This window comes from Clupea harengus, chromosome 22 (genome assembly GCF_900700415.2).
Source record: "Clupea harengus chromosome 22, Ch_v2.0.2, whole genome shotgun sequence".
Classification (NCBI taxonomy): Eukaryota; Metazoa; Chordata; class Actinopteri; order Clupeiformes; family Clupeidae; genus Clupea; species Clupea harengus.
The window spans coordinates 9,582,236-9,594,919 of NC_045173.1; the positions used below are offsets into that span (position 1 = coordinate 9,582,236).

The window sequence follows — 12,684 nt, forward strand, 5'->3', positions numbered from 1 at the left end:
GTGTGTGTGTGTGTGTGTGTGTGTATACACAAGGGCCTGCAAACACCTCAAGTATAACTGTAATTGTTATAACTGATAAGTAGTAATTGGTGGAAAGTACTGTTAAACAGAGGGCAAAGAACAGTCACTTACAATATTAAAATGTTTTCATATTTTATCAAATAAAATGTTTAACACACTTCTTATCATTAAAAGCATTTTTAAAAGCAAGTATCTTCTGTATCGACATCACTGTGCTCTTTGTTTGCTCCAAGATGTAATTAATTGAAACACAGATGCTGTCGGCTAAATCTTTCACTCTATTCTTTCCATTGTATGAGATATTATTCCACCACTTTTCTTGATTCATTAACCGCTTCCTTTTGCAGTCAGAGAAGGATATTTCTGCTCATGAATAAATAATGACACAAGTTCAGTATGTTTGACAGAAACTATGATTTATTTTATCATTTATTTTCTAAAACAAACTGCTGTAAAAAAAAAAAATGGTAACAGAAAGAGCTTAATGGCTTCCAGTGGGAATGAGGAAGTCAGGGCTGTAGCACCACTTGTAGCACATCCACAGCAGAGCTGTGAGTGTATAGCATTATCAGGCTGGGAAAGAAGAAGCAGTTTTCAGGTCACATCTTTGTTCCAGGTCTTGGCACCAGTGTTAAGGAGTTGGCTGGGGAAGCATCTGAAAATGAAAGAATTTAAAACAACTTAGTGAAAACCTTGCCCAAAATGAATGTCTGTATAGGTCTAAATATTTTTATATAGCAACTAGAATTCCTACTTCTGAAATATTATCATAGGTGTATGGGTCTTTGCAAGTATTGTATGATGTTAATTATATAGTGGATGGATGTTCTTACAGTTTAATCATCCTCTTCCTCGTCATCACTGACAGGAGCCTGAAAGCATACACATGCATGCACACACACACACACACACACACACACACACACACACACACACACACACACACACACACACACACACACACACACACATACACACACGCGCACGTAAAACACACATGTGAAACATGAAACACAAGTGAATTAGCACAACATTTCATTTCATGACTTCGTCTTTTGGCTCCTCATCCAATGACTAACGCTGAACACCAGCGCCACCATGAGGAAACAGTGGACATCACTCTCGCCTGAAGGCTAAAGACAACCGACCCTAGCCGTCTAGCAACCTAATGCAGTTCTGTAGTTCCTGTATACACTGACAGTTCCATGGCAGCAACATCTTTCACACCGTTACTTGAAGTGTTAAAGATGAATTGTGTGTCTGACCAGTACAGGTGAACTCACGGCTGGGGCAGCAGGGGCGGCAGGTGCAACAGGGACAACAGGGGCAACAGGTGCCGCGGGGGCAGCCGGGGCAGCAGCAGGGGCAGCAGGCAAGGGGTAGTACTGGGGGAGACCAAAGAGATGAAGAGATGTTAATCAATAAACACCTCCCAATAGTAAAAAACAATAATAATTATTATTATTAAAATAAAACGAGGAGACACATAACCAGTATCAAACACTCACAATCTCAACGCTCTCTCTGCCAGCAGGCTGGGGGATCGACTGCTTCACGAGGACCTAAGACAGGAGACACACACGGAGCAGACTGAGGACACAAGTGTGACATGTGCTGCGACGGGGTTCTGCAGTTGATCACTCTTGAGTGTGCTCGTGACTTTGAGTGGGTGTGTGGCGCTTGGGAACCCACCTGGGGACCACCAGCACCTTGTGCAGCGCTCAAAGCTTTCAGGATCTGTAAGAATCATGAACTGTATGAGTACAGTGCTGACTGGCAACTGAGGTTGAACACATATCTAGTAAATATGTGCGGTTCAAGATAGCAAATGATTACATATAAGCGCTCACCGCCTGCAGAGAGGAGCCAGATACAGGGGCAGCTACACCAGAAATCTGTCAGGATAACACATTTCTCTCTTTACATCAGTCATATGTTTGAATAAACTTCTCAATGTCTCACATACAGTCGTCACACTGAAAATATTTGTTTGTTTTGTATGTATTGTACATCAGTTTCCATAGTTCACTAACCCCTGGAGTTTGCTTAATCTCCACCTCGATGTAGGATGCAGGTTGCTGCAAAGAAATAGAAATAACACAATCACTTAAACAGACGTAATAATGCTGAGGTGAGTCCTTAGAACAAAGCTAATGTAATTTTCTAACTCCTGTGGTTTAGTATTCCCCACACAGAGCAATTCTGGTCCCAGTTATGTTCCCACAACTTAAACATTCTGTAAGGTGTGTCAGAAGCTGTGTCCTGTCTCTAATGCATAAGGTGACCATGACATAAACAGACATTATAATGCTACGGTGTGTCAGAAGCTGTGTCCTGTCTCTAATGCATGTGGTGACCATGACATAAACAGACATTATAATGCTACGGTGAGTCATGAGCTGTGTCCAGTCTCATGAGGTCTACTTACAGGTGCACAGATTGCCAACCCCACCATGCAGGCAAGAACAATGATGGCTTTCATGTTGCACATAGCTGCAATTAATTCAGACGGTTGACACTTTAGTTACTTCATCTGGTATTAAAACCAGAATTGGAATGTTTAAATGTTTACGTTTAAATGTCTTTTCTGCCTGTGGTACACTCTGTTAGCAAAGCATTAGCAAAGCTAATTCGTCCTCATGTTGAATATTTCTAAAAAAAAGTTTCAGTAAGTGCAATCTTACCTTTTGTTTAGAATGACCACAGTGAATGCAAGAAGTGTGCGAGCTGACTGAATTGGTTCTGGGGAAGATCGCTCCCTATTTATTTGATTTGCAAACAAAAGGGCATCAATTTTTGACAGGTGTTGGACACCAGCCAAATTCAGCTTCCATTTAGTAAAAAAAAGCACTTTGACAGCTATTGTATATCTTGTACATCTCCACAGAGCACTTTGGCTCTCAGCATAATTATAGACAGCTGCTCAGGCAGACATGTGCTGCGATTGAGCAAGCATATGACATGCAAATGTCATAAATCATCGGCTGAGAGGTAACTGGGGTCAATAACGAAACATCCTCTTTGCATTCCTTGTATTTCAGAAAAAAAGGCAGTTCTAGACACCGCATGTGTTGGAATAATAAACACATGAATGTACTGTGGGTGGATATAAACTAGCTTCATATATTGATGAAATTTGAGAAGTTCATGTGTTCTAGTTTTCTCAGAAACATACCACCCCCCCTTGAGCGTCAATCCTCAGAGAAAAAACAAACATTCAAAACATGTCAAGTATAATTACATGTAAAAGACAATTCCCTCTGGATATTTTTTGGGTGAGATCAGTAAAAATAATCTTGTAAAATTCATGAGCAAGTCAGGGGTTTGCCAGATGGTTTGCAAAATTGCCTTAAGACAACATGGAGTGTAACCTATTTGAAATGCTCCAAAGATCATACATAACCATATAAAGGTGTTATTTGGGGACCTCAATGCCATCTGTTTCCAGTGAAAATATAGAATGCAGAATGTAGTGAAAGTATATGAACATACATACATACATACATGTCTCTTTCAAGGGATGTGACATGAAGATAAGTCACCAACCACCACCCAAGAGGGGTGGAAAAGGCCTAACATACAGTATAGCCAGTTGCATGGTGGTTTAAGGCATTGTGTGTGGTGTCAAGGGTGTGTATATATGACTCAAACATGTACAAAGTAAAAATTCATGGATTTTCTTCTACAACATTACATTGACTTTATATTGCATGCAATGCTCAGACAGCAAGAAATGTTCAGAAACTATGAAGAAACAAAATTATTGAAACACTGGTTAGCACTCAGGGAGCACACATTCTGATACAGTGTGTACTGTACTGTGCTGTAAGGCAGTACCTCAGTATTTTTAAAAGCTACATGGATAAACAATAAAAAAAAAGAAAACAGAAGGTATCTTTTAAATATCACGATAGTACCACAGCATAGCCTTTTATCTGATCAATGTTTAATACAGTTTACACACACTTCAGTGGACATTCAGTAGATTGGTCCGTTGTGCAGGAATGCTAAGGATAAAAAGTGGCCTTGTATGTTCCCATGGTGTCCTGGATCCATAGAGCCTCATCTGCAGGAGGATCTGATTATAGCACGTCTGCAGGAGGTGTAGCCAAGCCCACGTTTGCGTCGCTGGGCTGGTGGTTGGTGGCGGGCGGCTGCACACTTGTTAGCTCACCAGTGGCCTGAGGCTTCACCAGGCCCGCTAGCAGGATGTCATGGCTGGGGATGGGCCCCCCCGCGGGCACCTCCACCGGCACAAACCCTAGATCACTGACCATGATGGGGGGCATAAAAGGGCCCAGAGGCATCACAGGGTTGACTGGCATGACTGGGTTGAGAGGCTGTGCAGCAGGGCTGGCAAATGGAGGTTGGACCTCAAAGGCCCCCATTCTGGCCACCTTTGGGCAAAGATAGGAGGGTTAGCGTAGGATAGACAATCTGTTGTTCAGCCAGTTGTCAGCAGCCTGCAGTCTATAGCTGGATATTTGACTTGTACTTACTTCGAGTTCCTCGGAACTGAGACCACCAGATGTTCCAACCTATAGAGAGGAAACAGTCTCATGTGTTAGCTGGTGGCAAGATAATCTAATTGATTCCCTGTGACTTTGCTACTGCAGGTGTATGTTTAAAACGTTAATTATTTAATGTAAATTACCTACCAATAGTGGAGCGTCAACATGGTGTGGGATCTAAGGAGAAGAGAAAAAAATATCTTTTGTTTATCAGGAGTGTGTTGTTGTATGCTAACTCCTAGTTGATTTGCGGATTACAGATGACAGCAAAATCATATCTGTACTCTTATTTTGTGACTACGACTTTTATGACAGCTAATCAGCTTAATAGTGTGTAATTTTCAGGCAAGGCCTGACATTTCCATCCTGAAGGGCCAAATTACCCAGGTTTAGTTTACAGACACTGACAAAATAATTCAGTGCTGCCACCATAATTATCGGCTGAGAAGAAGACGATCGGAAAAACACACACCCTGTCACAGCTCTCCAGACTACAAGTGAACTGAACCAGCACAATGGAAAAGTTGAAGAAACCACTCCAGGGATACCTGTGGTCTCTGCTGCTGCTGCTGCTGCTGCTGTGGAAGCCCAGGGTTCCCTGGCTGGGCAGGCTGGGAAGCCGGGGATGCTGGCACTGGATGTCCTGGGAACATAACTGGGACCAGTATTCCTCCGTGGGGGGAATACTAAACCACAGGAATTAGAAAATGACATTAGCTTTGTTCTAAGGACTCCATGGACTCATTATCAGACGGGTTTAATGAAAGCTTTGGCTCGGTTTAGAGTCTTCATGTGTTGTGAATACTGGAGGTTGGTGAGTTCATTATAAAAATGTGCTAACATTTGTGATCAAAATGTTTATCTGTGTATTGATATAGTGTTTTAATATTGCATCAATATATCACCTTTTCTTTAGAGTACAGGTTAATAATGTTTCAACAGGTTAAATGAATGGGTTCCTAGCCCACCACATATTCACCTTTTGTGAGGAGCCAACCAGACATTAGGATCCCCTACTTGCTAAATATTTTGATAATACATTGTACATCAAGTGAAATGGCTCCAAGCCAAAACCTGAGCACAAATGCTCGAGGGCTGCATAGCTCAAGTTAATAAAAGTTTTGGATGGGAACCAATTGATGCAGGTCTTGTCTTGAAAGAGGCACTGATCAGCTGTGTGGTGTACACTACAACCCCATCTAGACCTCATTTTCCCATAAAACTCTCTCACGTATTACTCGGTCATTCCCTACGGTGACAAACACGGGGGAGAAAAAAACAGATGACTGGAAAAATGTATGTGAGACATGGCCACAAGAAGTTCCCTACATTCTCAGAAACAATTCAAAGGAACTCCAGGACAATATTCTGTTCAATGGTAACATGGTGTTGCTGACAGTCACACTGATTACATTCCCTACCATTGGCATTCATAAATAGCCTTCAAAACCAAACACCTTAGTTGTCTTTCCATGTTTTCTTCTTTTTTACAGATTGCACAGGCAGTATGGGCATGCAGGTGGTGACATCATCTAGTCATTACCTGTGGAAAGTGCTCAGGATGAATTTGTGGCTGTGCTCCTGCCATGCTCGGATAGAAGACCAGGAACAGTGGCTGCCCCCCAGGCAGTGGGATCGGGGAGCCTTGTCGAGGCCCAGTCTGTGGGAAGACATGGGGTTGAGGCCCAGTCTGTGGGAAGACATGGGGTTGAAACCCAGCTTGTGGGAAGACAGGGGGTTGAAACCCAGCTTGGGGGAAGACATGGGGTTGAGACCCAGTCTGTGGGAAGACAGGGGGTTGAAACCCAGCTTGCGGGAAGACAGGGGGTTGAAACCCAGCTTGCGGGATGACAGGGGGTTGAAACCCAGTCTGCGGGAAGACTGGTCTGAGCTGGATTGGGGGCAGCGGCTGGTTGGGGTTTGTCTGGAGTTCAGGGTTGGGTTCAGGTTGAGTGGGAGCAGGAGACTCGGGCTGAGGCAGCTTCACATCGGGCATCATCTGCAGACGGACCCCAGGCTCAGGTGTTTGGGTTCCTGGTCCTTCCGTGGGAAAGCCTCCTATTTGATCTGGCGAAGTGGTGTGTGCTTCTAGCTGGAGGTGCATAAGGCACACATTACCTTCAATGATTGCTTTAGTGATTAAACTGTTTCAGTAGTAAGGAATCATGGGACAACTTCAGTGCTGTGAGCAACAGCAGAATTGGAGAGCAGTAAGTGATAAGAGAGAAACACTCACCGGAGCACATGATACTGCGGACCACAGCCCACAAAGCGCAAACAAAATCAGTCCTTTCATGGTGGAGCCTAAAGACCCAATCCTGCAACCCAACTGCAATGTTAACGCAATTCATTCGACAACAGCTAATATTGATGACAAAAGAAATTGCATTACCTGAGTGGATGGCCTCTTTCGCAGCGAAACACAGATAACGTACGTTTATCGTGGCTGGAGGCTGAGTTGAGAAATGGCTGGAGAGAGTGCCACCTTTAAAAGCTATCCCCCACCACATCAGCCAATCACAGTGTGAGAACAAATATCTATATCATGGAGGACTGACCACACACCACAGCCACAATACATTTAATTCCATTTTATGCATACTCCAGACATGACTCCTTGTCTGAAAGGGCACAGCACACCATTCTTTCTTAAGAACTTTGAGACAGGTTTCTCACTGTGGTCTTGGAACCACCTCTGAGGCTTGTGGATAACATTGAGTAATAAGAAAAGTATGACCCACACAGCCAAACAAGACATACAAGGTTAACTCGTAAAAACAAATATTGTTTATTGAGGTTCAGTATTCCAACCTCAGTTCAGATCAAATGTGCGTGCCAACAGTTTCATCAGTTTGTAAATACACAAATATGACAAAGGGGCCAACTTTCCCCCTGAACATCCTGTCATCCCTGCCCCGGCAGCATGTTATGTCATGTTCTGTCAAATCCCATTATGTCAGGCCACAATGTGGTAACTGTCATGTCAGCTACAATTCCATATTCCAAAAGAGAACGAGAGAGGGGAGGGGGGGTTCTGTATACAATCTTCTAAGGTGGCATTAGAAATTAAACAGTGGCAGTGGCAGTGACAGGTATATTTAGTTTGATCAGGATAATTCAATTCAATTCAATTCAATTATATGTATACAGTGCCAATAACAACTGAACTGGTCTCACAGCGCTTCGCAGAGCCCAGAGTCTGAATTAATTTATATTTTGCAATCTAATTTCAATGTTATAACAATGTATATATCCCCAACTACTTGCACAAGCATACTGACACCATGGACAGGTACATTCTCAGAGTCTCTACTACAATAACATCAAATCAAATAGGTTCTTCGTTTACAGATCAGATCAGTGCATAGTTGTAGTCTGTGGTGCCTGTTCTATTATCTAACTCTCCTTGCTGTTTAGTCCTCCTGCTGTCTAACTCTCCTTGCTGTCTAGCCCTCCTGCTGTGTATTCCTTCATGATGCAACCACCGAAGCTCTGTGATGGTTGAGTTGTGATCAATCAGTGTGAAGATTGAAGATAAAAGACATAGGCAAGGCAAAGGATCTGCCTTCAGCCATCATTCAGGAATCTTCTGCACGAACAGGCCAAGACAGGTTAGGAGGCCCAGATCTCAGAGCACTGGGGACACCACAGTGTCTTTTCCCCAACTGTAAAGTCCAATTCAATTATTTTCTGATTATTTCTTTTCAAATAGTATAATTTAGAGCCATTAGAGCCATTTAGAGTCATTTGTCTTCGAGGGTAAACATCCTTGGTATAATTTAAATTCAAGGAGGTGGCCCTGGCACGCTTAGGTGTGCACTGACTTGAACCCAAGTAAAAGTGCCACACCTAAACTGGCTGGCACTTGCCATGTTGTAATTGGCATCGCTTGGTAGTCTCTCGGCACTGCCAGTGAGATCATGCCTCACCCATGATAATCTAGGTGTGTTATCAGTCAGTGCCACAGGGCCCTAATCCTGTACACAGAGGCTCAAGCTCCACTGACCTGCCCATGGGGCAGCTCATTTCATTCATCATCATCATCATCATCATCATCATCATTGTTTATTCAGGGAGAATTGACTGAGCACAGGGCTCTTTTGCAGCAATGCCCTGATTGAGGCTACATAATATATACAACAATAAATAAACAAACCATAACAAAACAAAACAGACAAAATAAATAAACAAAACACATTAAACAACTCAGAAATTAAGTATAAAAAAAAATTACATAAGAGTAAAAATAATTAAATCAGAGAATCATTTAAAACAACAGCATTGAGGCACATCCTTAGCATCTAAAAGGCTCTTAAATTGGTTGACAGACAAATACTTGGTAAGTTTCAACTCCACTTGAACAGTGTTCCATTTATGGGAAGCAAAGAACTTAAAAGCTATTTTACCTATATTAGTTTTTGTAAGGGGGATTTCAAGGGAGATGAGGCTCTGTGACCGTGTGTTATGACGATGGATATGATGGATTTTAATTTTAAAAGTGACATGAGATAATTAGGCAGGTTTCCCACTAAGGCTTTATAAACAAATAAGATACAGGGTTTTTCCCTCCTGTCTGCTAGAGGGGACCAACCAACATTCTTGTATAAGTTACAGTGGTGGGTCCTGAAAGCGTCTCCTGTAACAAAGCGAATAGCACTATGGTAAACAGAGTCCAGGAGTTTTAAGGTAGAGGGTGCAGCATACATGTAAACAATGTCACCATAGTCAAGAACTGACAAAATTGTTGATTGCACTATTTCCATTCGATTTTCAAAAGTAAAACAAGATCTTATTCTATAAAGAGCGCCCAGTTTAATTTTAACCTTCTTAGCTAGGTCAAGAACATGTGATTTAAATGACAGCCTATCATCTAGCCAGATACCTAGGTATTTATAGCAAGGAACTTGCTCAATATTAGTCCCAGAACGGGTGCATATCCTATGGGTGGGGGGGACATTATTTCTACCATTGGAGAATATCATGAATTTAGTCTTAGATTCATTCATTCATTCATCAATTTGAGGGACTTTAGGGAATCCTGTACACAATCAAAGCATGTTGAAGGTTTGAAACTGCTTGATCTATAGAGGGCGCTGAGGCATACAAAATTGTATCATCGGCATAAAAATGGACTTTGCAATGTTCTAGATGGTCACAGATATTATTAATGTAAAGTGAGAACAATACCGGGCCTAAAATAGAGCCCTGAGGGACACCAGAATTAATTACTAGGTCCTCACCACCACCTGTGACTCATCCCTGGCAGCCCAGCTCCACAGCTCGGCCCACTGCCCGGGGATGAGAAGTCAGGCAGAGCCACACATGACATATGTACCTGCACCTAGCGCAGTATTGTGCTATCGAATACTTTTGTGTTATTGAATATACTTTCTCTGGAACAACTTACAAGGTTGTAGATTAGAACTAATGCAAGAGATTGAGAAAGATTCTGAACCTGGGAAGCCTGTACCATTGAAGAACATGACCTAAATTATATTACTGTAGATATGATGCATCCTTGTAAATGACTCACTCAGTATGTATTTCAAAGCCCCACAGGAAAATTATGCATCCAACTTTATTTTACCTAAGGATAAACAATCAGTGTACACAGACTGTGGAGAATTTCAAAGACAGTGTAAAATGTGGAGCTCAGCTAAAAGTTTGTTGAATATTTCTTGAACAACTACTGCCAGTTTGTGTATTCTGTTTTGCAAAATGGATGACTAGGCTAAAGTGTTGAAGCTGAAATATCAGATGGCGTTCAATCATGCACATATCTTAGCATATGACGTATCATGTTTAGCAGTGATGCCAAATTGACAGATTTCCAGGGAGATTAAAAGGAGTGCATCGCCACTGGATGGTTGCGTCTGGCTGGAAGTGTCTAGCCATTATCCCCTCTGGCCGTGGTGGTGGCGGCGGCAGTCGTGGTGGTGGCGGGGGCAGTCGTGGTGGTGGCGGGTGCCGGCGCTGGAGCAGGGGGTGGGGCTGGCTGAGGCAGCAGCCAAGGAAGGAGAGGCCAGATGGGGAACGGGAGATGGGGTGGAACTGGTCTCGCAGGATACACTGGCCACCGGAACACGTAGAACCTCTGCCATACATTCAGAAGAACCATGAAGTTCACCAGTATTGCGCTTAGAGTGAGAAGTACAGTTGACTGCCCACCGTTAAAAAAATTACTACACAGAAATATGTGTTCAAGTCTCAGATGAAGTGTTTAGAGTTCAAATACTGTTACACATACACCTCATCACAGCTCACCTCATCACTCGCTGAGGAACTCCAGCGGTAGTGCCGACCACAGCTCTGTGGAGGACACACAGTGTTTGAGACATTATTTGCTGTCTGCATTGTGACTGTGTTAAGTCCTATTAGAAAGGAGAATTCACTAAATGTCTATAGTTGCTCTGTCCTTCAGTGACTGCTATAAACACAGTGATGTTTAATCTGTAATCAATTCATTTATCCATTATACTATCAGTTGTTACAGTGTCAAAGGAATATTACACCGTTTGAGAAATGCGAGACATATTTTGCTATACTATTATTTACTTACATAACTGAGCAATTAGTCTACTCTCTTGAAAAAGTAATTGTAATTATAATCACTTACAGCTCGAGGGAACATAATTCCAAGCGCAAGGACCACTGCCAAATATCTCATCCTGTCACAACTGGAAGAAAACAAGTCAGCAAGTCATCACATTCTCCATGCCAGTCATCATCCTCACTCTAAGATGGATCTGTTTAATAGCCAATTTTATGTTCTCATAAAAATCTTACCGAGACATTGATTTGGCTGGCATTCACTGTACCTGTTCAAGTGTGGCAGTCATCATCATCTCACATTCAGGGTCACAGCCACTGTGTTACAGTGCTGTTACAACAGTACTGCCCACTGACCACAAAAATGAGTTGCAAAATGCCACGATTTACATCACTTGCCATGAACTCACTCCACCTGCAGCTGTAATGTGCAGCCACTAGGGGACGCTATAGTTCTTTCTGGGACCGCCCTTTTTATTTGTTGTAATTGGGTGTTAAAACTTCTTTTCACCTCATAATAGGTACAATACGTTTATTTTAGTGACTATGACTGTGACTAATAATCATGTATCATTAATGTAAATCATAAATCATTTATCATTAATGTAGATTATACAGTCAATAATAATCCATTATCCATCTGATACCTGGGCAGGCTGTAGAAAATAAAATACAATACTATTCTTAAAGCACAGTGTTAATCATATCCATAAGCAATGATATTTTAACAAGAAGAACAATCTATTTGACAGTTTAAAACCATCGCTTACCTTTGGTGAAATGAGCATGTTGACATAATTTCCCTCATACTAAATCATAGATGCATAACTCTAACTTAGAGTATTCCATCTTCACATTAGTTCAGAAGGAGTGAAGTCCATATAAACTGACCTTGTGTGATTCTCAAAGCATCTCTTCAACACCTCGACACCTCTCACCTCTCAGCTCTACTGCCTACTGCATTTCATCCACTGAATTTCAAATTGCGTGTGTTATGACAACGTCAAAGGATTACACTCTTTGGATATGCATATGCAAGTGTGATTTGCCTGTCTGTGTTAGTGAGTAGGTAATGCATTTAAGTCAGTGTGTGTGTGGGAGGGGGGGCATCTTGCAGATATTGCAAGACAATCTGCAAGCGAGGGGAAGAATCAGGGTTTTGTTTGCCTATACTTGTGTCCACAGACATGACAACATGACACATTTGTCCAAAGCGATAAAGCCGTTTCCCAATATCCTACCCCTAACCTCATGGACAGTCTTAGGTGCGACCAACTGTTGACTGTTACCAAACAGCCACCACCCTCTTTCTCAATAAGACCAAGGGAGGCATATTGCCACATTGTTTGTGATGGCTGTCCGGCAAGAGTTGTACACATGGCATGGCAATGCCGTGACAAAGCCGTAACCACTTCAATGTACGGCAAATCTTCATTAGAATTCATCATAACAATTATTTTGCTTTGATATCTTTAAGAATAATTCAATATATAAAAAAAACATCAAAATATGATCAGGGAGATTATGTTTTTGTTGTACTGCATACCCTTAATTGACTTACTTCAATATGGAGTGTCACAGTGAAAAAAATCTGCTGCACAAT

General features: G+C 42.1%; 1 long non-coding RNA gene across 1 annotated transcript; it reads right to left on the minus strand.

Moving 5' to 3' along the window:
- Nucleotides 1–1,529: 1,529 nt before the first annotated feature.
- LOC105908474 lies at nucleotides 1,530–1,917 on the minus strand. Its single transcript, XR_001162745.1, has 3 exons — nucleotides 1,872–1,917; nucleotides 1,714–1,758; nucleotides 1,530–1,583 (listed from the first exon to the last, which is right to left on the minus strand). It is a non-coding gene; the product is annotated as an uncharacterized LOC105908474 (long non-coding RNA).
- Nucleotides 1,918–12,684: the final 10,767 nt, after the last annotated feature.